Below are 27,500 nucleotides of genomic sequence, written 5' to 3' on the forward strand. Positions count from 1 at the left end.
AGACATGAAAATGAGACCATACTAGGGATCTCACGAGTAAAGGAGTTCTAACCCAAATCTCTGAGATCAATGTTGAGGAGGTGTAACAGTTTGGGAGAGCAATCAGTGAAAGCTATTCACCAGTAGTTATAGAAACAGATAATAATGAATATCAGGAAATAATATAGCATTGCTTAAGCAAGTAAGGAAAATTACTGCTCTAGAACAAAGCAGCTGTGGTTCTAGGATATAGCAGGGAAATCTTAAAAAATAAAATAAAAACCTATTATCTTATAAATTAGAGATCAGTGTCGAGCAGAATTGTTCTGGTAAACAGATAATAAAGAGTTGTAGTATAATACGTTATAACTGTAACAGTAGCTGTTTGTGCAAAAAGTATCAGTACTGATCAGCAAATGAGTCAGTCCATATTTAAATTGTGTCTTATTATTATTTGGATGAGACTTGAATTTTTGAAACAACACATTTTTCAGTTTGCAATGCAATGTCAGTGTAATAAACAATGATAGTTCTTGATCACATATTTAATTGGTACATATGACAGGCTTCCAATTTCCAACTGGTTGAATTGGGTGAGCAATCAGAATATGTCAAATCAGAAAATGATTGCTTGAATTTTAGAAAACGATCATCTAGATTTCTCTGCACAAATGCTGCTATTACCTAAGCACAAAGAATACTTTCAGGGAGGTAGGACATGACAGCAACATACTGTAGCTGCAAAGTTTGGCTCTGGGAAAAAAATATTCCTCCTGTATGGATGAGTGAATGTCTTATATGCTCAGTCATGGGTGGACTTAGGGGTCAAGCCCCCTCAAGGCACAATATTATTGGACAATGCTCACCACCTGGATTTTGGTGAGACTCCGACCCCTCTTGCTATGTTTTGTTTGGCCTTTCGCTGGCTAAAGAACCTCCTCTTCTGGGCTCCCATGCTGCACATGCAAATGCTCCAGAGACTCTCCCTAATGCATCTTGGGGGATGCAGTCTTCATTCTGTGTTCATATAGCCACGGCTGAATTGAGGCACTGGAAAGCTCTGATGCAGGGGGACTGCTGTGTTGCCCCCAGCCAGTGGTGCCTCTAGGCAAGTGCCTCGTGCGTAGTGGGAAATCCAGCACTGGGCCACCATAAGTAAGATCACATCTTCTTGGATACCTGGAGCCATTGCTACCTCACATTCACCACCTACATCTAAAATTAAAGTTTATTTAGTTAATTATCAGGGAAAAAAAACTAATAACAATCTTCTGAAGTTTAGTGGAACTAAAGCTATAACCACAAGCAGGACACTTGAACACGATACTTCTTTTCAGTAGCATTAAAGAAAGAAAGTAGACGGTACCTATCAGCTGATAACAGAGAGTAATAGCTTGTAATTAGGTTTGAGACAAGTAACATGCAATGTCAAACATCGTAAGTCTTGTCAGATGTGCATCACTTTACATACTGTATATATAAGTGTGAATGTTTCATTTAGTCAGTTTGCTTTTAATTACATGCTTTTAATGTTTTGGGCCCTTTAGAAATCGTCAATGACACTGAAATTGCCACAGAAAAAGATGACAAATTTAGTTAACCAGTTCCAAGTTGATTGTATTTGGTTCTGTGATCCCATATAACCCGTTGCTGTATAAGTTGAATTTGACCTAAATAAATAAATCATAATAATTAGATTTACTGTTAAATTAAACCTTGAAAATTAAGTCATTGATGTGAAATATTAGCTTTTAGGCCTGACAGATCCATTTAAGTTCATTTTGTATGTTGTACTAATGTTGTGATGCAGTTGTGTTCCCAATCGCTATGTCCTGCATTTACTTGTGTTTACCACAAGTGAACACACCGAGGTAGCCTAGGCAACCTGACCTTCAGGTGGGAGGGCATCATTCAGTTATGGTGTGACCTTTGGGGGTAATTCAGACCTGATCGCTAGGCTGCGTTTTCGTACAGCGGGTGATCAGGTCTAAACTGCGCATGTGTATGCACCCGCAATCGCTCATCGCATGGGTACAAAGCGGATCGCCACTCAGCGATGGGTTTGTGCGAAGGATCCATTCGCACAGGCGATTGCAAGGAGATTGACAGGAAGAAGCAGTTTGTGGGTGGCAACTGACCGTTTTCTGGGAGAGTGTGGAAAAACGCAGGAGTGTCCATGGGTTTGCAGGGAGAGTTCCTGACAACAATTCCGGTCCCGGCTGATGTGATCGCAGTGGCTGAGTAAGTCCTGGGCTACTCAGAGACTGCACAAGATCTGTTTGTACATCTCTGCTACGCATGCAATTGCACAGCTAAATAAACTCCCCCTGTAGGCGGTGACTATCTGATCGCAGCAGTGCAAAAATCGCTTGCTAGCAATCAGGTCTGAATTAGGCCCTTTGTTCCTGCCAGAAACACATATTTAGACGGTTACCCACAGCAAGTAAAATGCAGTGGAAGTCAGAGGAGGGGTGAAGATTTACAATTATGAAACTGATACACACCCAACTCATTCCACATTCTGTTGCATTACAGCTGCCATACTTTGCCTTATTATGTGGCCATGGAGAATCACTGTATGGCTTTTATATCCAGATATCAGTGAGTTAATACGTATGAGACACATGTCAGTTCTTGGCAATGTTATGACAAGAGCAGATCCCATGCACAGATTGTAATTACCGGCTGCAGACAAACTGATCATCAGCTGCACAGTTTGGGAACAGCCTCATCAGGGGCACACTAAATCTACGTGTGGAAAATCATTTCAAATTGCTGTGAAAAGAATTTTATTTTTAACTTCAAAAACAAATGTTGTACTTGACAGTTTGATTTCCAGGTTTTCCATTTAAAGGGATTTTCTAATAAAAATCTATTATTGATTGCCCACTATCTACCTATAAATTCCTTATTATGATAAACTAAACATGTTTTCTTTTGTCATTTTATTACTCTAGTACTGAGTGAGTGGCGTCCAGACACTGCATATGCCTCCGCTTCAAGCTCCCAGCCTGCATGCTAAAGATCTGTACTTCCATGCACACCTCATGCCTTGCTGTTACACTGTATTGCACTATATACAGTATATGAAAACACATTATAATGAAAGCTAACACAAAGCGCATAGTTGTTAACAGTTTACAATTGTTTCTGTAGATATATGCTGTCTGTGGGTTTGGAAAGTTGCATTACTGCCATCCACTTGTTGTACAGGAAGTGTTTGTTATACAGGAAGCTCCACTGCAGCCATTGTTCAGCATGACTGCAGCTAATAAAGTCACACTTCTGCAGCTCTACAGAATCCTGTGGTGTTTTGCACAAAGACCACTTTACAGTTTCCAGGGACATGCATGATACTGTCTCAGTGGACCTTGCATGATAATCATGTCATATTTACTAAATTTCATTGCAATGTACTTATTCATAATTTAAATACTTCTATTTAAAAAAATATTTACTTGTGGAGCTAAGGATATAAGAAAGAATGGGAAGAATTGCTTAGTAAAAACTAAAATCTTCCAATTCATTAACGACCTAACAGTAGGTCTAGAGAGCATGGTGTCAATTTTTGCTGACGATACCAAATTGTGTAAGGTTATAAATACGGAGGAGGATGCTGAGACTCTTCAGAACGACTTAGTTAAACTAGAAGCATGGGCAGCAAAATGGAGAATGAGATTCAATACAGACAAGTGTAAGGTAAAGCACTATGGTAGCAAGACCAAAAATAACACCTACATACTAAATGGAGTAATATTAGGGGATTTTGTACTGGAAAAAGACTTACGTGTTCACATAGATAACAAACTAAGCAGCAGTACCCAAAGTAGGATTGCAGCAAAAAAGGCTAATAAGATATTAGCATGCATAAAACGGGGAATTGATGCAAGGGACGAGAGTGTTATACTCCCATTATATAAATCACTAGTGAGGCCACATCTTGAATACTGTGTGCAATTTTGGGCACCATACTACACAAAGGATATCCTGGAGCTAGAAAAGGTTCAGAGGTGGGCGACCAAACTAATTAAGGGCATGGAGACGCTGGAATACGAGGAAAGGCTTGCAAGGCTAGGCATGATTACATTGGAAAAGAGGAGACTAAGAGGGGACATGATCAACATCTACAAATATATAAGGGGACAATACACAGAACTTGCGAGGGACCTGTTTTTAATAAGATCAGCACAGAGGACACGTGGACACTCGCTTAGGTTAGAGGAGCGGAGTTTCCGCACAATGAGGCGAAAAGGTTTTTTCACAGTAAGGAAATTACGTGTTTGGAATTTCCTGCCTGAGAGAGTAGTAACGGCGGACTCAGTCAACACCTTTAAGAATGGGTTAGATAAATTCCTATTGGATAAAGATATTCAGGGATATGGTGCTAGACAAGCATTATAGTTAAATTACTAGTCATAAAATAAAAAAAAATAGTCCTAAAATAAAACTGCATAGGAGACCACCAACAGGTTGAACACGATGGACAATTGTCTTTTTTCAACCTTAGATACTATGTTACTAGGAGAAGCATGGTTGTGGTTCTAGCATTGAGCGTTATGGCTCAATACCGAACTGTTAGCAGAGTTCACAAAAGTTGTTACATAGTAATAGGCCCTACACACTGGCCGATATTCCTCAAAGATATGAACGATCTCGTTCATTATTGAACGAGATACCGTTCATATCTTTGAGTGTGGAGTCACCAGCGATGAACGATGCGCGGCACCGCGCTCGTTCATCGCAGGTTCCCCGTCGGCTGTGCATGCAGGCCAATATGGACGATCTCGTCCATATTTACCTGCACTTCAATGGAGCCGGGTGATGGGGGAAGTGAAGAAACTTCACTCCCCACCCGTCACTGCCCACCCACCCCCGCCGCCGGGTTGCCCGTCGGCGGTATCTGCCGTCGGGCAGCTCGGCAGCGGATCTTTATATGTGTAGGGCCCATAAGTCTTTGCTTTCTTGTGGAGCTGCCATGTTTGGAGAGTATGCCACATAAACATAGATGACATATGTGTAATAGTGTTTTCCATCCTCAGAACATGCTTATCTTACATAGTAACATAATTTCTGAGGTTGAAAAAAGACAATTTGTCCATCGAGTTCAACCTATTGGTGGTCTCCTACACTGTATTATTTTATTAGCACTAATTTTATACGTTGAAAATGATGAAGATGGCCATTATTTAATTCTTTATTTTAATATAATGCGCGATCAACCCACCATAACCATGGGGGTCATTCCGAGTTGTTCGCTCGGTAAAAATCTTCGCATCGCAGCGATTTTCTGCTTAATGCGCATGCGCAATGTCCGCACTGCGACTGCGCCAAGTAAATTTGCTATGCACTTAGGAATTTTACTCACGGCATTTTCATCGTTCTGGCGATCGTAATGTGATTGACAGGAAATGGGTGTTACTGGGCGGAAACAGGCCGTTTTATGGGCGTGTGGGGAAAAACGCTACCGTTTCCGGAAAAAACACAGGAGTGGCTGGAGAAACGGGGGAGTGTCTGGGCGAACGCTGGGTGTGTTTGTGACGTCAAACCAGGAACGACAAGCAGTGAAATGATCGCAGATGCCGAGTAAGTCTGAAGCTACTCAGAAACTGCTACGAGGTGTGTAATTGCAATATTGCGAATACATCGTTCGCAATTTTAAGATGCTAAGATTCACTCCCAGTAGGCGGCGGCTTAGCATGAGCAAATCTGCTAAAATTCACTTGCGAGCGAACAACTCGGAATGACCCCCCATGTACATCTTTATCCCTTGAGAATTTATCTAGCCCATTCTTAAAAGTGTTAACAGAGTCCGCCATTGCCACTCTCTCCGGCAGGGAGTTCCAAACACGTATTGTCGTTACTGTGAAGAAACCTTTTGTCTCATTGTGTGAAATCTCCTCTCCTCTAACCTAAGCGTGTGTCCGCGTGTCCTCTATGTTGATCTTACCAAAAACAGATCCTCTGCAAGTTCTGTGTATTGTCCCCTTATATACTTGTAAATGTTGATCATGTCCCCTCTTAATCTCCTCTTTTCCAAAGTGAACATGCCTAAATTAGCAAGCCTTTCCTCGTATTCTAGCTTTTCCATCACCTTAATCAGTTTGGTCACCCGCCTCTTAACCTTTTCTAGTTCTAGGATATCCTTTTTGTAGTATGGTGCCCAAAATTGTGCACAATATTCGAAATGTGGCCTCACTAGGGAGTTATATAATGGGAGTATAACACACTCATCCCTTGCATCAATTCCCTACTTTATGCATGTTAATACCTTGTTTTTCAAATGAGATGTTGTGACATAAATACTTATGCACAGCAGGCCAGTGCAGTACTGTAGCGAAATTGTAGATGGTAAGGATGTGGACTTGATCTCTGGAGCTCTTTTGCTGCATCAAAACCATTCTATGTACCTATTTTTTTATGTTATTCCACCATAGGTAAACAGTTCAAGAGTCAGCGGATTTTCTGCTAGGTGTTCTGCCACCAAAGGCCATATCACTGCACATCATTTGGTCTGTAATTACTATAGGCCACAAAATCAAATGCTATTAAACTGCTTTAGGAATATTAACCACTCCAATATGGTTTCCTTTAGGACCATAGATAATCTGATCACTCTTACTGTATTTTACAGTGACTAATACAGATTGAAAAAGAGGCCTGATGCTAGCAGTGTTGCACAGGAACTGGCATCTCCTCACTCAAGCAAGGCATCTTGCGTTGCGAGGCTTATTGAGGCGAGATGTATTAGGACACATCTGTAGGTGCCACACGTAAGAAGGTCACTAAGGAAAGGGGGTTGAGTGCATGACTTTTCCCCTTCATCCTAGTATACTAGTGAAGTGTCTTTACATGAACACAAGTGGACTTCCCCTTAAGTCAGGCCTCTAGCTGCTCCCTTGGTTTATTGGCCGTTGCCTATCTATAATATATTCAACAGGTCTATTTGGCCCTTAGTTGTCTATCTTTCGCTGCTTCCAACATTCGCGACTTTCCATAGTACATCCAGTAACGTAGAGTAGGGACTAGATGAAGTGAATATTATAGTCCTTCAGCCTTATCTTTTGTTGGCAGCTGTGTGCCACAGCAGACATTCGTTCAACAACTTTTTGCTACCTTGAATCATCTGCTTGCAAATCTATACCTACACATGGGTTTATTTATGAAGCGCCAGGTTGTAAATTCTGGCACTTCTGAGCTAGTTTATACCCAATATTTAAAAGGACAATGCTTTTACTAGACGTGTCTTGCTAGTAAAAGCATTGTCCTTATAAATATCGGGCAATAAACATGATAAGAAGCGCAGGGTTTTACAACCTGACGCTTTGTAAATAAACTCCATAGTCTGGCAAGATAAGTCGAAAAATGATATCCATGCATAGTGGTTGCAGCAAGGGCTTCTGGGAACCAAGACTGTGACTACCACGGCCCCTATCACTAGTCCACTGACAAGGTGAAAACATTGAAAGAACATGAAGTGAGCAAGCAGGAGACAGCAGTAGAAAGCGATATAATGCAAGCGTAGGAGTTAAACAAAGACAGAAGAAAGGATTGGAATGTAAGCAATACTTTTCTACATTTCTTGCAGTGAGCCTCAGGGACCTCTGTGATACATTACTTGGGTTCTGAATATATACATAGCCTGGAACAATAGCTGGGTCCAAACAAACACTGCAAATAAAGCCAATGTTCAGCGAAAAAGCCGTAGATATAAGCTTGTCCGTAGCTTCTATCCCCTTCCTTCAGGGTACAGCTGGCCCTAATTATTCTTATCACTAGCAGGCAGGGTGATAAATCCTCATAGGATGGATCCCTCCTCTGACAGAACTTAAATTGGCTGTAATCTCAGCTGTGATCAGAAGCAGACTGCATTAGTTAGAACTGTGTGCAATGCTCCAGACCTGACATTGCTTTCTCTCTGCAGACCTCTTGGGCTTGTGTTTCAGAGAATGTAGAAAATTACATCTATAGGAATCGACAGAACACATTGCCTATAGCCTCCAGGGTAAATAAATCCTGGAAGATACTGGCACCTCTAGTGCCTGTCCGTTTTATGAAATATTGTCTGTTCGCCTAGACGAGCACTACGTTAAGGTAATTTAAGTTACCCTCAGGGGCCTGTAAACTGCCAGAACAGCTGTGGTATACAGCGTAGAAAACACAGTCCAATCAATGCCTATGTTGGAAAAACGTATCCCCTTCTCCCAGCCACTGGCGTATCTATAATGGGTGCAGTGTGTGCGGTGCACATGGGCTCCTGGGCCCAGAGAGGGCCCACACCGCACACACTGCAACCATTTCTTCTATACTTACCTTTCCGGCGTCCATCGGCGACTGTGTGTGAGCCCCCTCCTCTCCCGTAACCGTCACCGCTGCTGCTAGCGCACTGAGCGCTAGAGACTCTGGCATGCGCAGGATTCTGGAAAAATGGCGTGGCGGGAATTTTTCGGAGTCTTGCGCATGCGCTGTAGACTCTGGCACTGTGCCAGAGTCTCAGCGATGAGAGCGCTAGCAGCGGCGGTGACGGCTACAGGAGAGGAGGGGGCCCACACACGGAGACTGCACACGGGTACCCTCCTCTCTAGAAATGCAGCTGCTCCCAGCTATCGATGCTTGGACAAAATGCACTACATCACTATTGGAGCAAATTCTCCTGCTTTCTGGGGGTTCCTAGTATGTTACCTCGATAGCAAGTCACGCCCCTGTTTCCATCACTATGGGGGCATGGCCAGCGCTCTGTGAGCTGCTGGCATGCCCCCTGACCCTCTGTCTCCCGTGAATAGACGCTGTGCTAGGCAGAGCAGTGAGTGACATGGGCCCCCCAACTGACCCCCCGCCCCACCACGGGACACTGCGGCCCACAGGTGGGACAGGGGGGACACTCCCTAAAAAAATAGGACTGTCCCATGAAAATCGGGACAGTTGGGAGGTAAGTTTACACTTGTAAAAAATGGTTATATTAATTGCTGCATGTGTGGGCAGCCTGTCATAATCATACAATCAAAATCCAGACGGTCAAAATACCAACAACCACTGACAGACGGTCAAAATCCCGACATGGTCAAAATACCGACATTTAAAATACCGACAATGTCAAAATAACGACATTTAAAATGTTGATAGCTCAAAAAGTCAACATGAGTTTTTCCAGAGTTTTTCATTGCAACCGACTTGTTCATACTTTACCATCCCAGTGGACCTGTAGGGTTAATATAATAGTGTGCCGAGCGCAGTGAGGCATCATGCCCGAAGCATGGAAAGTGCAGCGAGCCATGCGAGTGGATGCGGTACACTTATACGGTGTACATGTCGACCTATGTTGACATACACATAAAACAATGAAAAGTGTGTCGACTTTTTGACCTGTCGACAGTTTAAATGTCTGCATTTTGACCTTGTCTATATTTAAATGTCGGAATGTTGACCTTGTCGGTATTTTGACCTTGTCAGGATTTTGACCTTCGGTCAATTGTTGTTGGTATTTTGACCGTCAGGATTTTGATTGTAGGTATTTCATACTAAACCCAAGATGGGATTATTATTATGTAAAGACATATATCTTTCTTGCTAAGGAAAGGTTAGTACTGCATGGCAGTTTCTAACAGAAGTGTTTCTCTCTGGTCAGTAAAAGCTATGAACTGAAATTAACTCTCACTTCATACAGTACAATTATAAATAAAAGAGGGCATTTATCAATATTTGGAGAAATATAAAGTGGAGAGAGATAAAGTAACAAGCTATCAGCTTCTGACTCTTATTTTAGAGGCTGTATTTGAAACATGACAGGAGTTGATTGGTTGGTACTTTGGGCCTAATTCAGATCTGATCGCAGCAGCAAATTTGTTAGCTAATGGGCAAACCATGGGGGTAATTCCAAGTTGATCGCAGCAGGAAATTTTTTAGCAGTTGGGCAAAACCAAGGGGGTCATTCCGAGTTGTTCGCTCGTTATGTTTTTCTCGCAACGGAACGATTTGTCGCTAATGCGCATGCGCAATGTCCGCAGTGCGACTGCACCAAGTAAATTTGCTATGTAGTTAGGTATTTTACTCACGGCATTACAAGGTTTTTTCTTCGTTCTGGTGATCGTAATGTGATTGACAGGAAGTGGGTGTTTCTGGGCGGAAACTGGCCGTTTTATGGGTGTGTGCGAAAAAACGCTACCGTTTCTGGGAAAAACGCGGGAGTGGCTGGAGAAACGGAGGAGTGTCTGGGCGAACGCTGGGTGTGTTTGTGACGTCAAACCAGGAACGAAACTGACTGAACGGACCGCAGATGCCGAGTAAGTCTGGAGTTACTCAGAAACTGCTAAGAAGTGTCTATTCGCAATTCTGCTAATCTTTCGTTCGCAATTTTGATAAGCTAAGATTCACTCCCAGTAGGCGGCGGCTTAGCGTGTGCAAAGCTGCTAAAAGCAGCTTGCGAGCGAACAACTCGGAATGACCCCCCATGTGCACTGCAGGGGAGGCAGATATAACATGTGCAGAGAGAGTTAGATTTGGGTGGGGTGTGTTCAAACTGAAATCTAAATTGCAGTGTAAAAATAAAGCAGCCAGTATTTACCCTGAACAGAAACAATATAACACACCCAAATCTAAAGGCCAGTACTGACGGGAGAGATGTGTGCTGAGCGATCTTAACATAGACCGCTCAGCACACAGCTCTCCCCCCACTCAGCACAGCGCGATGTGCTGAGCGAGGGGGGGCGACGATGGGGGGCCGCTCACTTCACACAGCGCTGAAGTGAGTGACCCGCTAGATTGAGCCTGCATGCAGATTCAATCTAGCACCGGCGATAGCCGCATCGCTATGGCTGGGGGGCATACACACAACAGATCCATGCTTAAAATCTAAGCAATCTAGTCAGATTGCTTAGATTTTAAATACGGATCTCTCCGTGTGTACCCCCTTAACTCTCTCTGCAAATGTTATATCTGCCCTACCTGCAGTGCACATGGTTTTGCCCATTAGCTAACAAATTTGCTGCTGCGATTAGATCTGAATTACCCCCATTGTCTCTTTCCACTAATCTCTCTCCAAGCTTTGATAAATCTCCTCCAGATACATAAATGTGGAAGTCACTCGTAACAGAAGAGAAAAATGCTGTAAGAAAATACAAAAAAAGTTACAGATGTGGTGAAAGGTAATGAAACGTATAAATGTATTGCAAGACTTATGCATTATAGGAAGGAATGAATGTGATATATAGCTACATATAAGATAGAGTACAACTAGGTAACAATAGTACTGTTAAAAGTAGAATAAATATAAATGTAAAAACATAAATAAGCAACCAAACTGGGTTGTAGGTAAACTGGGGCTGATGCAGAGTTGGACAATAGCTATAATTGCTCCAGAACTAAAAGCCTACAATTTCCTATACACAGATTTGTATGAATCTTTGTGAGCGGAACACCCCTATCCTTATGCTAGGTTTGATATCAGTGTGCACACACACCAGTCCTATCCTCAGTATTGTCACATGTGCAGCGCTGAAACGTGCAAGATCTGCATCATAAATGGAAGTTCATCTCTGTATCAGCCTATGTACTTCCCCAGGACTCAGGGGCAGATGTATTAAGCCTGTAGAAGGGATAAAGAAGTGATAAAGTGGTGATAAGTGCAAGGAGATAACGCACCAGCCAATCAGCGCCTAACTGTTAATTTACATATTGGAACTGATTGGCTGGTGCTTTATCACCTTGCATTTATCACTTCTTTATGCCTTCTCCAGGTTAATACATCTGCCCCTCAGAGCTCAGTGCTACTATCTACACTACATGCTGATGACCAGCCAGGTTCTCAGGACATACATTTTAGAGGTGCAAATCACATTTAGGGTCTTACCTATTAGTGGCAAATGCAGGTACAGAACTAGGGACATAAATAATTTTATGGATTTTAATCTAAGAATTGACATCATAGAAATACTATTTAAATCAACTCAAATTAAAATCAAGTAGATGCATATAATCATAAAAAAATAATAGCAATAAAACTTCAAGGACACCATAAATTGCAAACAGTGGCATCGTTTTTAACAGGCAGCAAATGACTGACATAAGTATTATAATGAAGCGTCTTATACAACATAAAACAATGAATAACAACTATTAAGCATGATGAGTGTGGATTCGAAGTATAAAGAAATATCCTATAGTAGTACTGTCCCTATTGTGTATAAGGTGACCATAAATGTGACAATCTTCTGCATTCTCAGCAATTATCCTGTTACGGCCATGAGTTGTATCCTGTAGTAGGATTTTGTTATAGCATTTATCAAAAAGAAATGTAACTGAGCAAGATGAGCGTTACGTAGCTGTCCCTATGATGCTGGCCTGAAAATAAAAACAGTTATTTTGCAAACAGATGCTCTAGTACCCCGAAAGAGACATGATGTAGAAGACAATGCACCTGACATGTTAGATATCATACTTCCATACCTCCCAATGGGAAGCACTACCTCTAGTCAGGATCCCGGCGGTCACAATGCTGACGCCAGAATCCCAACTACCGGTAAAATGCAGTTGCCAGAATACCGGCGACACAGGCTATTCTCCCTCTGTGGGTGTCCGTGACACCTATTGAGGGAGAAATTAACCTGTGGTGAGCGCCCCTCCCAACACCTTGTCTTGATATGCACCAATGGCCACGCATCATGGATCACAGGGGCGTGGCCTGCTCTTCTAATGTGCCCCATACACAGTGTCAGACTGGGGCATGTAGGGCCCACCGGGGGGATGCAGTGGTAGGGGCCCATGTTTAGGGGTGTGGCAAGTCCATAGAGGGGATGTGGCCTGCCACCTCATTAGTATGACTTACCATTAGAAATTGCAATGTCTGGGCCCCTTTATAAATATATACATTAGTGATGAGCGGGTTCGGTTTCCGAGAAACCGAACCCACCCCAAACGCCACCCTTTTTACACGGGTCCGAGCCATACTCGGATTCTCCCGTATGGCTCGGTTAACCCGAGCGCGCCCGAACGTCATCATCCCGCTGTCGGATTCTCGCGAGATTCGGATTCTATATAAGCAGCCGCGCGTCGCCGCCATTTTCACACGTGCATTGAGATTGATAGGGAGAGGACGTGGCTGGCGTCCTCTCCGTTTATATACGAGACAGTTGATCTGATTGCTTTGCTTGTTTATTTTACTATTGTGGGGAGGATTGGGGAGCAGCTGTTAGGAGGAGTACAGTGCAGAGTTTTGCTGATAGTGACCACCAGTTTTTTATCCGTTCTCTTCTCTGCCTGAAAAAAACGCTCCATACCATATCTGTGCTCAGTGTGCTGCATGATATATCTGTGCTGAGTGCTCAGACTGCTTAATTGTGGGGACTGGGGAGCAGCTATAGCAGGAGTACAGTGCAGAGTTTTGCTGACAGTGACCACCAGTATACGTTTGTCTGCCTGAAAAACACTCCTGTGGCTTTTTTTTTTATACTAGTAGTTTAGCAGTTTGCTGACAGTGTCCACCAGGTCCATTATACTGTATATAGCAGTACGATAGGCCACTGCTGTACCTACCTCTGTGTCGTCACTCGTCATCCATAAAGTATACTATCCATCCATCTACATTGTATACCTGTGGTGGCTTTTATTTTTATACTAGTAGTTTAGCAGTCTGCTGACAGTGTCCACCAGGTCCATTATACTGTATATAGCAGTACAGTAGGACACTGCTGTACCTACCTCTGTGTCGTCACTCGTCATCCATAAAGTATACTATCCATCCGTCTACATTGTATACCTGTGGTGGCTTTTTTTTTTATACTAGTAGTTTAGCAGTCTGCTGACAGTGTCCACCAGGTCCATTATACTGTATATAGCAGTACGGTAGGCCACTGCTGTACCTACCTCTGTGTCGTCACTCGTCATCCATAAAGTATACTATCCATCCATCTACATTGTATACCTGTGGTGCCTTTTAGTTGTGCGCATTAAAATATGGAGAACAAAAATGTGGAGGTTAAAAAAATAGGGAAAGATCAAGATCCACTTCCACCTCGTGCTGAAGCTGCTGCCACTAGTCATGGCCGAGACGATGAAATGCCATCAACGTCGTCTGCCAAGGCCGATGCCCAATGTCATAGTACAGAGCATGTAAAATCCAAAACACAAAAGATCAGTAAAATGCCTCAAAAATCAAAATTAAAAGCTTCTGAGGAGAAAATTTAAATGGACTTAGGAGTAACATAAACTTGCCAATATGCCATTTACGACACGGAGTGGCAAGGAACGGCTGAGGCCCTGGCCTATGTTCATGGCTAGTGGCTCAGCTTCACATGAGGATGGAAGCACTCATCCTCTCGCTAGAAAAAAGAAAAGACTTAAGCTGGCAAAAGCACAGCAAAGAACTGTGCGTTCTTCGAAATCACAAATCCCCAAGGAGAGTCCAATTGTGTCGGTTGTGATGCCTGACCTTCCCAACACTGGACGGGAAGAGCTTGCGCCTTCCACCATTTTCACGCCCCCTGCAAGTGCTGGAAGGAGCACCCGCAGTCCAGTTCATAGTCAAATTGAAGATGTCAGTGTTGAAGTACACCAGGATGAGGATATGGGTGTTGCTGGCGCTGGGGAGGAAATTGACAAGGAGGATTCTGATGGTGAGGTGGTTTGTTTAAGTCAGGCACCCGGGGAGACACCTGTTGTCCGTGGGAGGAATATGGCCATTGACATGCCTGGTCAAAATACAAAAAAAATCAGCTCTTCGGTGTGGAATTATTTCAACACAAATGCGGACAACAGGTGTCAAGCCGTGTGTTGCCTTTGTCAAGCTGTAATAAGTAGGGGTAAGGACGTTAACCACCTCGGAACATCCTCCCTTATACGTCACCTGCAGCGCATTCATCATAAGTCAGTGACAAGTTCAAAAACTTTGGGCGACAGCGGAAGCAGTCCACTGACCAGTAAATCCCTTCCTCTTGTAACCAAGCTCCTGCAAACCACACCACCAACTCCCTCAGTGTCAATTTCCTCCTTACCCAGGAAAGCCAATAGTCCTGCAGGCCATGTCACTGGCAAGTCTGACGAGTCCTCTCCTGCCTGGGATTCCTCCGATGCATCCTTGAGTGTAACGCCTACTGCTGCTGGCGCTGCTGTTGTTGCTGCTGGGAGTCGATCGTCATCCCAGAGGGGAAGTCGGAAGACCACTTGTACTACTTCCAGTAAGCAATTGACTGTCCAACAGTCCTTTGCGAGGTAGATGAAATATCACAGCAGTCATCCTGCTGCAAAGCGGATAACTGAGGCCTTGGCAGCCTGGGCGGTGAGAAACGTGGTTCCGGTATCCATCGTTAATTCAGAGGCAACTAGAGACTTGATTGAGGTACTGTGTCCCCGGTACCAAATACCATCTAGGTTCCATTTCTCTAGGCAGGCGATACCGAAAATGTACACAGACCTCAGAAAAAGACTCACCAGTGTCCTAAAAAATGCAGTTGTACCCAATGTCCACTTAACCACGGACATGTGGACAAGTGGAGCAGGGCAGACTCAGGACTATATGACTGTGACAGCCCACTGGGTAGATGTATTGCCTCCCGCTGCAAGAACAGCAGCGGAGGCACCAGTAGCAGCATCTCGCAAACGCCAACTCGTTCCTAGGCAGGCTACGCTTTGTATCACCGCTTTCCAGAATACGCACACAGCTGAAAACCTCTTACGGCAACTGAGGAAGAATATCGCAGAATGGCTTACCCCAATTGGACTCTCCTGGGGATTTGTGACATCGGACAACGCCACCAATATTGTGCGTGCATTACATCTGGGCAAATTCCAGCACGTCCCATGTTTTGCACATACCTTGAATTTGGTGGTGCAGAATTATTTAAAAAACGACAGGGGCGTGCAAGAGATGCTGTCGGTGGCCCGAAGAATTGCGGGCCACTTTCGGCGTTCAGGCACCGCGTACAGAAGACTGAAGCACCACCAAAAATACCTGAACCTGCCCTGCCATCATCTGAAGCAAGAGGTGGTAACTAGAGATGAGCGGGTTCGGTTTCTCTGAATCCGAACCCGCCAGAACTTCATGTTTTTTTTCACGGGTCCGAGCGACTCGGATCTTCCCGCCTTGCTCGGTTAACCCGAGCGCGCCCGAACGTCATCATGACGCTGTCGGATTCTCGCGAGGCTCGGATTCTATCGCGAGACTCGGATTCTATATAAGGAGCCGCGCGTCGCCGCCATTTTCACACGTGCATTGAGATTGATAGGGAGAGGACGTGGCTGGCGTCCTCTCCATTTAGATTATAAGAGACTGAGAGAGATTTACTGGAGCTGACTAGGAGGAGTACTGTTACTGTAGAAGTGTAGAGACTGAGTGGAGAGAGTTTACTAGTGAGGACAGTGCAGTTTACTTTATAATCCGTTCTCTGCCTGAAAAAAGCGATACACAGCACACAGTGACTCAGTCACATACCATATCTGTGTGCACTGCTCAGGCTCAGGCCAGTGTGCTGCATCATCTATTATCTATATATAATATTATATATATCTGTCTGACTGCTCAGCTCACACAGCTTATAATTGTGGGGGAGACTGGGGAGCACTACTGCAGTGCCAGTTATAGGTTATAGCAGGAGCCAGGAGTACATAATATATTATATAGTGAGTGACCACCAGACACACAGTGCAGTTTATTTAATATATCCGTTCTCTGCCTGAAAAAAGCGATACACACAGTGACTCAGTCAGTCACATACCATATCTGTGTGCACTGCTCAGGCTCAGGCCAGTGTGCTGCATCATCTATATATATTATATATCTGTCTGACTGCTCAGCTCACACAGCTTATAATTGTGGGGGAGACTGGGGAGCACTACTGCAGTGCCAGTTATAGGTTATAGCAGGAGCCAGGAGTACATAATATTATATTAAAATTAAACAGTGCACACTTTTGCTGCAGGAGTGCCACTGCCAGTGTGACTAGTGACCAGTGACCTGACCACCAGTATATATAATATTAGTAGTATACTATCTCTTTATCAACCAGTCTATATTAGCAGCAGACACAGTACAGTGCGGTAGTTCACGGCTGTGGCTACCTCTGTGTCGGCACTCGGCAGCCCGTCCATAATTGTATATACCACCTAACCGTGGTTTTTTTTTCTTTCTTTATACATACATACTAGTTACGAGTATACTATCTCTTTATCAACCAGTCTATATATTAGCAGCAGACACAGTACAGTGCGGTAGTTCACGGCTGTGGCTACCTCTGTGTCGGCACTCGGCAGCCCGTCCATAATTGTATATACCACCTAACCGTGGTTTTTTTTTCTTTCTTTATACATACATACTAGTTACGAGTATACTATCTCTTTATCAACCAGTCTATATTAGCAGCAGACACAGTACAGTGCGGTAGTTCACGGCTGTGGCTACCTCTGTGTCGGCACTCGGCAGCCCGTCCATAATTGTATATACCACCTAACCGTGGTTTTTTTTTCTTTCTTTATACATACATACTAGTTACGAGTATACTATCTCTTTATCAACCAGTCTATATATTAGCAGCAGACACAGTACAGTGCGGTAGTTCACGGCTGTGGCTACCTCTGTGTCGGCACTCGGCAGCCCGTCCATAATTGTATATACCACCTAACCGTGGTTTTTTTTTCTTTCTTTATACATACATACTAGTTACGAGTATACTATCTCTTTATCAACCAGTCTATATATTAGCAGCAGACACAGTACAGTGCGGTAGTTCACGGCTGTGGCTACCTCTGTGTCGGCACTCGGCAGCCCGTCCATAATTGTATATACCACCTAACCGTGGTTTTTTTTTCTTTCTTTATACATACATACTAGTTACGAGTATACTATCTCTTTATCAACCAGTCTATATATTAGCAGCAGACAGAGTGTTTAGTGCCGCCGCTCACCTTGTCAGCAATCGGCGTACGAGGTTACATCCAGAAAATGTGGAGAAGATGATGTTCATTAAAATGAATTATAATCAATTCCTCCGCGGAGACATTGACCAGCAGCAATTGCCTCCACAAAGTACACAGGGAGCTGAGATGGTGGATTCCAGTGGGGACGAATTGATAATCTGTGAGGAGGGGGATGTACACGGTGATATATCGGAGGGTGAAGATGAGGTGGACATCTTGCCTCTGTAGAGCCAGTTTGTGCAAGGAGAGATTAATTGCTTCTTTTTTGGGGGGGGTCCAAACCAACCCGTCATATCAGTCACAGTCGTGTGGCAGACCCTGTCACTGAAATGATGGGTTGGTTAAAGTGTGCATGTCCTGTTTTGTTTATACAACATAAGGGTGGGTGGGAGGGCCCAAGGACAATTCCATCTTGCACCTCTTTTTTCTTTTCTTTTTCTTTGCATCATGTGCTGATTGGGGAGGGTTTTTTGGAAGGGACATCCTGCGTGACACTGCAGTGCCACTCCTAGATGGGCCCGGTGTTTGTGTCGGCCACTAGGGTCGCTAATCTTACTCACACAGTCAGCTACCTCATTGCGCCTCTTTTTTTCTTTGCGTCATGTGCTGTTTGGGGAGGGTTTTTTGGAAGGGCCATCCTGCGTGACACTGCAGTGCCACTCCTAGATGGGCCCGGTGTTTGTGTCGGCCACTAGGGTCGCTAATCTTACTCACACAGCTACCTCATTGCGCCTCTTTTTTTCTTTGCGTCATGTGCTGTTTGGGGAGGGTTTTTTGGAAGGGACATCCTGCGTGACACTGCAGTGCCACTCCTAGATGGGCCCGGTGTTTGTGTCGGCCACTAGGGTCGCTTATCTTACTCACACAGCGACCTCGGTGCAAATTTTAGGACTAAAAATAATATTGTGAGGTGTGAGGTATTCAGAATAGACTGAAAATGAGTGTAAATTATGGTTTTTGAGGTTAATAATACTTTGGGATCAAAATGACCCCCAAATTCTATGATTTAAGCTGTTTTTTAGTGTTTTTTGAAAAAAACACCCGAATCCAAAACACACCCGAATCCGACAAAAAAAATTCGGTGAGGTTTTGCCAAAACGCGTTCGAACCCAAAACACGGCCGCGGAACCGAACCCAAAACCAAAACACAAAACCCGAAAAATTTCAGGCGCTCATCTCTAGTGGTAACGAGGTGGAATTCAACCCTCTATATGCTTCAGAGGATGGAGGAGCAGCAAAAGGCCATTCAAGCCTATACATCTGGCCACGATATAGGCAAAGCAGGTGGAATGCACCTGTCTCAAGCGCAGTGGAGAATGATTTCAACGTTGTGCAAGGTTCTGCAACCCTTTGAACTTGCCACACGTGAAGTCACTGCCAGCCTGAGTCAGGTCATTCCCCTCATCAGGCTTTTGCAGAAGAAGCTGGAGACATTGAAGGAGGAGCTAAAACAGAGCGATTCCGCTAGGCATGTGGGACTTGTGGATGGAGCCCTTCATTCGCTTTACCAGGATTCACGGGTGGTCAATCTGTTGAAATCAGAGCACTACATTTTGGCCACCGTGCTCGATCCTAGATTTAAAACCTACGTTGTATCTCTCTTTCCGGCAGACACAAGTCTGCAGGGGTTCAAAGACCTGCTGGTGAGAAAATTGTCAAGTCAAGCGGAACGTGACCCGTCAACAGCTCCTCCTTCACATTCTCCCGCAACTGAGGGTGCGAGGAAAAGGCTAAGAATTCCGAGCCCACCCGCTGGCGGTGATGCAGGGCAGTCTGGAGCGAGTGCTGACATCTGGTCCGGACTGAAGGACCTACCAACGATTACTGACATGTCGTCTACTGTCACTGCATATGATTCTCTCACCATTGAAAGAATGGTGGCGGATTATATGAGTGACCGCATCCAAGTAGGCACGTCAGACAGTCCGTACGTATACTGGCAGGAAAAAGAGGCAATTTGGAGGCCCTTGCAGAAACTGGCTTTATTCTACCTAAGTTGCCCTCCCTCCAGTGTGTTCTCCGAAAGAGTGTTTAGTGCAGCCGCTCACCTTGTCAGCAATCGGCGTACGAGGTTACTTCCAGAAAATGTGGAGAAGATGATGTTCATTAAAATGAATTATAATCAATTCCTCTGTGGAGACATTCACCAGCAGCAATTGCCTCCAGAGAGTACACGGGGACCTGAGATGGTGGATTCCAGTGGGGACGAATTAATAATCTGTGAGAAGGGGGATGTACACAGTGAAAGGGGTGATGAATCGGACGATGATGATGAGGTAGACATCTTGCCTCTGTAGAGCCAGTTTGTGCAAGGAGAGATTGATTGCTTCTTTTTTGGTGGGGGCCCAAACCAACCAGTCATTTCAGTCACAGTCGTGTGGCAGACACTGTCGCTGAAATAATGGGTTCGTTAAAGTGTGCATGTCCTGTTTATACAACAAGGGTGGGAGGGCCCAAGGACAATTCCATCTTGCACCTCTTTTTTCTTTCATTTTTCTTTGCATCATGTGCTGTTTGGGGAGTATTTTTTGGAAGGGCCATCCTGCCTGACACTGCAGTGTCACTCCTAGATGAGCCAGGTGTTTGTGTCGGCCACTAGGGTCGCTTAGCTTAGTCACACAGCGACCTTGGTGCGCCTCTTTGTTTCTTTGCATCATGTGCTGTTTGGGGACTATTTTTTTCAAGTGCCATCCTGTCTGACACTGCAGTGCCACTCCTAGATGGGCCAGGTGTTTGTGTCGGCCACTAGGGTCGCTTAGCTTAGTCACACAGCTACCTCATTGCGCCTCTTTTTTTCTTTGCATCATGTGTTGTTTGGGGACTATTTTTTTCAAGTGCCATCCTGTCTGACACTGCAGTGCCACTCCTAGATGGGCCAGGTGTTTGTGTCGGCCACTAGGGTCGCTTAGCTTAGTCACACAGCTACCTCATTGCGCCTCTTTTTTTCTTTGCATCATGTGCTGTTTGGGGACTATTTTTTTCAAGTGCCATCCTGTCTGACACTGCAGTGCCACTCCTAGATGGGCCAGGTGTTTGTGTCGGCCACTAGGGTCGCTTAGCTTAGTCACACAGCTACCTCATTGCGCCTCTTTTTTTCTTTGCATCATGTGCTGTTTGGGGACTATTTTTTTCAAGTGCCATCCTGTCTGACACTGCAGTGCCACTCCTAGATGGGCCAGGTGTTTGTGTCGGCCACTAGGGTCGCTTAGCTTAGTCACACAGCTACCTCATTGCGCCTCTTTTTTTCTTTGCAGCATGTGCTGTTTGGGGACTATTTTTTTCAAGTGCCATCCTGTCTGACAATGCAGTGCCACTCCTAGATGGGCCAGGTGTTTGTGTCGGCCACTAGGGTCGCTTAGCTTAGTCACACAGCTACCTCATTGCGCCTCTTTTTTTTTTTTGCATCATGTGCTGTTTGGGGACTATTTTTTTCAAGTGCCATCCTGTCTGACACTGCAGTGCCACTCCTAGATGGGCCAGGTGTTTGTGTCGGCCACTAGGGTCGCTTAGCTTAGTCACACAGCTACCTCATTGAGCCTCTTTTTTTCTTTGCATCATGTGCTGTTTGGGGACTATTTTTTTCAAGTGCCATCCTGTCTGACACTGCAGTGCCACTCCTAGATGGGCCAGGTGTTTCTGTCAGCCACTTGTATCGCTTAGCTTAGCCATCCAGCGACCTTGGTGCAAATTTTAGGACTAAAAATAATATTGTGAGGTGTGAGGTGTTCAGAATAGACTGAAAATGAGTGGAAATTATGGTTATTGAGGTTAATAATACTATGGGATCAAAATGACCCCCAAATTCTATGATTTAAGCTGTTTTTTAGTGTTTTTTGAAAAAAACACCCGAATCCAAAACACACCCGAATCCGACAAAAAATTTCCGGTGAGGTTTTGCCAAAACGCGTCCGAACCCAAAACACGGCCGCGGAACCGAACCCAAAACCAAAACACAAAACCCGAAAAATTTCCGGTGCACATCACTAATATACAGTAAATTCAGCTGCTGCATGCATGATAATTAGAGATGTGCAGCGGGCATTTTTCGTGTTTTGGTTTTGGATTCAGGTCCGCAGTCGTGTTTCGGATTCGGACGCGTTTTGGCAAAACCACCCTTTCGGGTTTTGGATTCGGATGTGTTTTGGATTTGGGTGATTTTTTTAAAAAAACTCAAAAACAGCTAAAATCATAGAATTTGGGGGTAATTTTGATCCTATAGTATTATTAACCTCAATAACAATGATTTACACTCATTTCCAGTCTATTTTGAATGCCTCACAGCTCACAATATTATTTGTAGTCCTAAAATTTGCACCGAGGTCGCTGGATGACCAAGCTAAGCAACCCAAGTGGCCGGCACAAACACCTGGCCCATCTAGGAGTGGCACTGCAGTGTCAGACAGGATGGCACTTAAACAAATAGTCCCCAAACAGCACATGATGCAAAGAAAAAAAGAGGTGCACCAAGGTAGCTGGATGGCGGTCGCTGGATGGCTAATCTAAGCGACATAAACACCTCAATATCACAGGAATTATTCGTTCTAATCAATGGTATTATTTATTGGTCCAAATCACTGGAAGAAAATGACAAAATCACTAGAATTACAAGCCAGTATCATGGGAATTATATCAAATGGCAGTACCACTGGACATATACGGAAGTGTCAGACAGGATGGCACTTTTAAAACAATAGTCCCCAAACAGCACATCATGCCAAGAAGTAGCTGTCCCATATGTACCAAGAAGTAAGAGGGCAATGAGGTAGCTCTATGACTAAGCTAAGCGACACAAGTGTGCGGCACAAACTACACCTGGCCCATCTAGGAGTGGCACTGCAGTGTCTGATAGGATGGCACTTTTAAAAAACTTTTTTTTATATGACAGGGAAAAACCCACTGTCCTAACAATTGGCAGTGCTGATTAAACAAACAGCCAGGGGGAAACTCCTGAATCCAGTTTGCAACCCTGGGTAATAATTTTTATTACCCGGGATATAATAATAATCACTATGGCTCCCCTGTAGTGATGTAGATGAGATCCCCCCCCCCCCCAGTGGACCCCCACATGGGAGTCCTTCCACGTCACGCTGAGGACGCTAAGGGAGTAGAATCCAACTTCTGTACCCATGCACCTGTAGTGGGTGCAGACTTTCTGCTCTTTCTATGGCCTTCGTGCAGAAGTAGGCCCTCACGAATTTTCTCGATCTGGCAGCCCAAGGGGACTGCATCAGAGAAGCAGAGTTACGTCTTATCACAGGTGGTGCTGCGGAAGGAAGCAAAGCTTACTTACCCGAAGTAGCCTTTGTATTCAGAGTGTCCCCAAGTGGTGTCTTACCTGTGAAGGGGAGGTTCCTCTTGGATTCGGCGTCTGCGTTCCATTGGCGGATCCAGAGACCTCTGCAAGCCCCTACTGCAATGGAGGATGGTCTAGAATTCATCAGCCAATGTCCCTCATGGCTTTCACCATGAATCTAGCCGAATCCTTTATGTGACCTAGAATCAAGACAACATCATCCCTATGGATTGTATCAAGGTCTTCGATTAAATTGTCTGACCATTTTACTATAGCCCTAGCTACCCAAGTGCATGCAATAGTGGGCCTACGGATGGCTCCAGTAGCCGTGTAAATGGATTTTAGAGTTGTCTCTATCTTGCGGTCAGTCGGCTCCGTTAACGAGGCCGAGCCTGGTACAGGTAATGTAATTACCCCTGATGGCCTGGACACCGAAATTCCATTATGGGAGGAATCTCCCATCTCCTTCTACCCTCCTCAGGAAAAGATATGTCTTAAGTACTTTATTGGGGATGTGAAAAACCTCTTCTGGGTTTAACCAGGTTCTTTCAAATAGGGTATTCAACTCTTCCGAAACCGGGAATGTCACTAATGATTTTGCAGTTAGCATACAAGAATATTCCTCTATTTGTATAGGTATTTCTAACACATCCCTAATGGCATTGATAAATTGCTGAATTATATTCCAATCTATCATAGTGCCCCCCTCTAACTTCTGTGTCGATCCCTGTGTCGGCATCGATGTCCACGTTGGCCTGCAAGACCTGTGTATCAGGAGCTGAGGGGGTCCTAGATGAAATGGACTGATCCATATCTAGAGCATTCTTCGTAGCTTTTTTCCAGCAACTTTATTAATAGAGTATGCCCTAATGAACTCTGAGGAATCTTATTTCCTAGGCTATCCAGCCATTCTGTCTCCATCCTAATGGGATGAAATTACTCAAGGCAATCCTGAGTACCTGGTACAGACTCCTCTGAGGAAGACACCTCCACAACCTCCAAAATATTTTGTTCTGACATGACACTGACCAGTGATACTGAGCACTGATGATACTACTGAGCAGTGATACTGAGCACTGAGGATACTACTGAGCAGTGATACTGAGAACTGACACTGAGCAGCACAAGACACTGAGCACTGAAAAGTGATACTGAACACTGATGATACTACTGACCAGTGATACTGAGCACTGATGATGATACTACTGAGCAGTGATACTGAGAGCTGACACTGAGCAGCACAAGACGCTGAGCACTGACCAGTGATACTGAGCACTGATGATACTACTGAGCAATGATACTGAGAACTGACACTGAGCAGCACGATGCAGCACAAGACACTGAGCACTGACCAGTGATACTGAGCACTGATGATACTAATGAGCAGTGATACTGTGCACTGATGATACTACTGAGAACTGACACTAAGCAGCATGATGCAGCACAAGACACTGTACTAGTATTAGTAATGTATTACTGAGCAGCACGATGCAGCACAAGACAATGAGCACTGATTCTGAGCACTGATGATACTACTGAGAACTGACATTGAGCAGCACGATGCAGCACAAGACACTGTACTAGTATTAGTAATGTATTACTGAGCAGCACGATGCAGCACAAGACAATGAGCACTGATACTGAGCACTGATGATACTACTGAGAACTGACACTGAGCAGCACGATGCAGCACAAGACACTGTACTAGTATTAGTGAGCAGCACAAAAGCACTCTGGAATTATCACCCCCCGGATACCACTGTGACTGGAATGATGATGACCAATGCACAGTCACAGGACACTACTACCACAGCACCCTACAGCAGCAAGATGCAGCACAAGACACTGTACTAGTATTATGATGCAGCACAAGACAATAAGCACTGATACTGAGCACTGATACTGAGAACTAACACTGAGAGAGCGTAGCCACGTCCTCTCTGTACTCTCTACAATGCCCAAGTGAAAATGGCGGCGACGTGCGGCTCTTTATATGGAATCCGAATCTCGCGAGAATCCGACAGCGGAATGATGACGTTTTGCCTCGTTCGGGTTTTCCGAGTCAGGCGGGAATAACCGAGCCGGGCTCGGAACCTCTAATGATAATGTACCATAGTAATAAAAGATTAATAACAGCAATGCACTGTAGAAAATACACCATAGTCCACTATAAGGTAACATATGTACAGTATGATGTATAATTCAAGTTCACAGTCTGGAATCTGATCCTTAGAGCAGGAAGTGGGGCCCCAGGCAGTGGAGCCCACCAGTTGTTTCCCCTGTACCCCTGTGGGCCAGTCCAATCCTGCCCATTCAATTCCCTTCCATTTCAGTGACTCACAGACAATTCCCATATATAATTGCCCAACCAATCAGGGTTACATTGTTGTGACAGAGCCTGCCTAAATTGGGTCAGTTGGGTGGTATTTCAGTGAATGAATAGGATATATCAATTTCCAAATATTTTCCAATAAAAACATTGCATGAATGTACATATATTCATAGGATACTGATGGAAAGTTAAGCTGACAATTCATGCTACAGTAATCAAAACCTGTTCACCATAACTCTGTAAAGTTTCTTTGATTGATGCCTACAACTCTGTAATCTCATGTGGTCTCATAAAAAAATGTTCCAGCTTCGTTATAGAACTCCTGTCCATGTGTACAGAAGCAGAATTACTCATTTAGACACCTGTTTGCTGAGCAGCACCACACCACAGATGATGATGATGATGATGATGATGATGATGATGATGATGATGTTTTGTCTTGTGATATGTACAGTGGCACAGTGGTTAACATTGCTGCCTTACACTGCTGGAGTCATGGGTTTGATTCCAACCTTTCTGAGCTTGAATGATCTTTCTGTGTTTCTATGGGTTTCTTCCCACACTCCAAAGACATACTGGTCTGGCTTCTGTATGTCCGTATGGTAGGGAATATCGTTTAGATTAAACAGTAAGAATTTAAAGTAGACTCCCCTGGGGCAGCGACTGATGTGAATAATTACAATATTTACTGTAAAGTGCTGCGGAGTATGTCACATATTATAAATATCTGTTAGTAAATAAATAAAATGTCCCTATTCCCCCAGTTTTCCTTCTCTATTAAATAAAGTTTTACTAACGTATGATTTGTTGTTAATATTATTATTATTATTATTATTATTGTTGTTATTATTATTATTATTATTATTATCAGCAGCAGCAGCATCATCATCATATAAATTAGTTATTTTATATGTCTAAGGCTATGCAGCCAATTTTCTTAGTCATTGATGTCTTCAGTGATTTTACAGTAGGAATTATAGGTAATGTATTATTTCAGATCATTTGTTTCCATGTTTTACTTTTCACTAGTAATATATATATATATATATATATATATATATATATATACATATACACACACAAGATATATTGTTTGTGCTAAGGCATTGCAACGGCAGATAAGGAGGTTGGGAATCCTTTTCTTTGTCAAATGAAACAGAATCCCAAGTGATTTTTCTTTTGTGTATGTGGAGCAATTCTCTTGTGCGTTGCCATGCTTTTATGCACAGAGCATAGGCTGGCTTACATGCCTATGACCATTCCCTGGCCCATGTGCAATGGCAGTCATTACAAATGGACTTGTCCCACATTCATGTCACTATATTGTTACAGTGTACTTCTCAACTGACTGACATCAGGTATTATATAAGTCGGGAAAGTAAGTTGCTTCATTTCGGATGCCATATTTATAGATTTCTGCATTTGGAATATAATGGTTTGCATGTGAAAGCTCATGCACTTGTTTTACATTATTCACAAAACTGAGTAAATTGCATTATTTTGAACATAGCAGTTAACATCACTTCTGAGCTGGTGTAAATATCCTCTGGGGTCGATTTATTAAGCCTTGGGGAGAGATAAAGTGGAGAGAGATAGAGTACCAGCCAATCAGCTCCTAACTGTCATGTTACAGGCTGTGTTTACAAAAATGTCAGGATCTGATTGGCTGCTACTTTATCTGTCTCCAAGGCTTAGTACATAGACCCCTATGTTACCATGCAGAATCTCCATACCTTGCATCTCTTTTACATATCTTAGTGACACACAGATAGTCGCACTGTATGGGAAATGGGAATGCCCACCAACTGCCCATCATCATCCAAGGAAAACATTTATTCCTTTTTAAGACACGCATCCTATTCTCATATGCAATAACTTTCTATTTGTAAACACTGCTCTAATATTTCAAATGTGCATGAATGATCCTATCCTTTTTTAAGCAGCGCATGATAGGTGACGTTGGTGTGTATTTGTACATGACATCATGTATGTTTTACT

The 27,500-nt window shown here is 43.9% G+C and overlaps 1 protein-coding gene across 1 annotated transcript in view; it reads left to right on the forward strand.

Annotated features, from left to right (window-relative positions):
• Positions 1-27,500, forward strand: part of NCAN (neurocan) — a 325,807-nt gene that overhangs the window by 91,333 nt on the left and 206,974 nt on the right. The gene's annotated exons all lie outside the window — the stretch shown is intronic.

Source organism: Pseudophryne corroboree, chromosome 1 (genome assembly GCF_028390025.1).
Source record: "Pseudophryne corroboree isolate aPseCor3 chromosome 1, aPseCor3.hap2, whole genome shotgun sequence".
NCBI lineage: Eukaryota > Metazoa > Chordata > Amphibia > Anura > Myobatrachidae > Pseudophryne > Pseudophryne corroboree.